The sequence below is a fragment of the Sturnira hondurensis genome, unplaced genomic scaffold, assembly GCF_014824575.4.
Source record: "Sturnira hondurensis isolate 20B ecotype Veracruz unplaced genomic scaffold, ASM1482457v3 Scaffold0005279, whole genome shotgun sequence".
NCBI classification, from domain to species: Eukaryota; Metazoa; Chordata; class Mammalia; order Chiroptera; family Phyllostomidae; genus Sturnira; species Sturnira hondurensis.
The window spans coordinates 15,889,452-15,892,325 of record NW_028077910.1 but is presented as its reverse complement, the minus strand read 5'-3'; the positions used below and the strand labels follow the sequence as shown (position 1 = coordinate 15,892,325).

The window sequence follows — 2,874 nt, the reverse complement described above, 5'->3', positions numbered from 1 at the left end:
GCAGACCGTCCAGACGGAATGAAAGGGTAGCTTCCTTCCACTGTTGAGGAAAATTCCTGTGTTTCACTCTAACTGGACCCTCTTAGGTCATGTGTCCATACCTGGACCAATCACTGTGGCAAGGGGTAGGGACTCCACCAACTGGCTCAGGCCATTCAAGATTCTTCCCTGGCCCAGCAGTCGGCCTGACTACTCCAGGATCAGGAAGGAAGAGGACAGGGGACACATCTTAAAGTCCTGTAGGGTACCACCTATCATATCATTTTAATTTTAAAGGATATTTTCTTTAAAATAATCCCTTTTTAAAAAATTGTTGTCTCATTCTAAGCCTTAATACCGGTACAATCCCAGGTAGGTATAACAACTGGTTTTTATTTAAAACAAATACAGAACCAAATTGTTGACCCAACTGCAAATATTATCTCCATTATATCAGTGCTGAAGACCTACATTCTGAACTCAGCCTTCAGATTTTCATTCCAGAACTCTCTAATCTCACAACCATGTTAATATCCATAGCCAGTTTTTCTGTGCTTCTCAAGCAACATTTTCTATGCTCTGTCTGGTTGAGATGGTAAAAAACAAAACACCCATGACACTGTAGAGCCAGAATAACCGTTGCCTAGTTAGCTTTGCAAACAAAGGAGAATAACAACAAAACACCCATTGCATTGTGAAGCCAGCGTCACTGCTGTCTGGTTGACTTTTGCCTCCAGAGAGGGCCATCCATGGCTTACTGGGCTGGAGTCACTGGCAGAGTCTCAAGCAACAGTCTGCAGACACCCTGGCCTGTGGAAAGACAGGCTCAGCCAGCGTTGGGTTTATGGTTTCACTCTTCTAATAAAAGAATTCCATAGGAAATGGCCGCTGGTGAAGATGACGGCAGGAAAGACAGTGAGTAAACTTGGGAGAGCAGGGCCTGGAGGAAATTCTAAAGCCATTACACTCATGTCGTAAACTCTCCGAGCAATAAGGCAGAACTTTATAAAGAGGCAGGAGCCCAGGATAGGGATAAGTGACCTGGGAATTAAATTTACCCATTCATCTTGATTGTGGAGTCATTAGCAAACCTCTCTTTCTCTTTGTAGCTGTCAGTCAGGATTGGCTGGAGTTTCCCAAGCCAAGGCAAGCTGCCGCAGCCCCACCAAGAAAATACTTCCTTTGGACTGCTAAGGAATTCTTTCTCTCTAGGGGTATGGGCTGTAAAATCTACATCAAAGGCGTAAGATAGCCAACCTAGTCCTCACACCACCAGGAGGAGCACATACGCCAGCTTTCCCTAGAGGAAATGTTTTGTGAACCAAACCCTGGGCTTCGACTCAAGAGACAGCACCCTAGTTCTATCACTTGGGTGTCAGTGGTATGTCATCTCACCTGCTGGCTGCTCACAGGCTCTGTCTGTAAGGGAGGGTTTGGCATCATCTGAGTTAATATGGAATAAATTGAAATACCAATGCAGAATCTTCAATCTACAATGAGGCAAAATAATTTTATCATTGGAGACTGCAGTCAAAAGTAGATTTTGAAGAAATGCGTGAAGACACATTTCCCTTTACCAAAACATTGCAAAAGCTGACAATATTAAACCAAATTGACATCTTTCTGTCACTTGCATACGTATGTTCACACACACATGTGTTACTAGGTCCTCTTCTGAGTACCCCACATATTCTGCCCCAGGACTGGACTTCACTGATTTCTCCTCAGGATGGCTATAAGAGCATCTTTGCTGTCCCTATCTTTGGTTCAACTCCACCCCAAGCCAGTCTCCATGCTGCATCCAATGGAATTTCAATGAAATGTAAATATGATCCTGTCTTTCCTGTGCTTAAAACCCTAGGTAGATCCAAGAGCTTCCAGAGAAAGTCAAAATTCCTTAGCCTACCACCAAAGCCCTCTGTGATATCACCTGTGGTTCATCACTCATCTCCCACCACTCACCCCCAACACAGAAAGTCACATCGTAATTTTAGGCCTACATCTTTCGCACATGCTTCCTCTAAAAAGAATACTAATTCCCACTTGTTTTTCAAATTTCAAGAAATTATCTCTCTCTCTCTCTTTCTCACACACACTCAGACACACACACGTCTGGTTCAGACCTCTCAATGAGTTCCCACAGTACTTCCCACAAGCTTGTTCATGGCACCGGCCACCATGTCCCATAAGGGCCAACCTATTCCCTTTCTCTTTAACTTACAGGCTCTTTGAAGACAGGAATTGTACTCCATTTAACTTGGAAACTTACTATCTGACCTAGTCTAATATATTGTATATATTTAAGATGTGGTTCTCTGATTTAACCAATATTTTATAGAGTATCAAGGTAAGAAATTTGGTGTCTGATTTTAAATATATTATTTAGTGTGTTTGCTACCACTTCCTCAATATGAGGTAACATTTTTATCAGTCATCCTTCACTAAAAAGTAGGAAGTATTTATTGCACATTGAAAGGCAAAAATCTGATGATAATATTCACATAGTGAGGTCTTACTCTACATAGAAGCAAAAAAAAAAAACAATGTCTAAGAAGCAGCTAAATAACTCCACAAAGACTTACAAAGTTCCAGTTAACATCACATGGGTTAGAAAAAGACATTTTTGCGACTTCCCAGGGCTCACAATTAGGACAAGTGCCAGATAATCAAACAAAACTCACAGCCCTTGAAACGTTCTGCTCTCAGACTCGTCTCCTCAGATGCAAGTCTTGCTCAGAGGAAGCTGTAGCAAAGCACTGCAAGCCAGAGGATGAAAAGAACTTCAGAACCTAAGGCATCATTTGGATTTTCCTGCAGCCGTGTCGTGCCAGGGTTGCCACATGATTCCACATTGAACTGGTATTGCCCCATCTTCCCTCCATCCAGCATTGCGCG

At 42.7% G+C, this 2,874-nt stretch overlaps 1 long non-coding RNA gene across 1 annotated transcript; it reads left to right on the top strand.

The window, feature by feature from the left end:
- The first annotated feature begins 705 nt into the window (after positions 1-705).
- LOC118987465 (uncharacterized) lies at positions 706-1,592 on the top strand. The gene is made up of 2 exons (XR_005066570.1): positions 706-894; positions 1,089-1,592. It is a non-coding gene; the product is annotated as an uncharacterized LOC118987465 (long non-coding RNA).
- Positions 1,593-2,874: the final 1,282 nt, after the last annotated feature.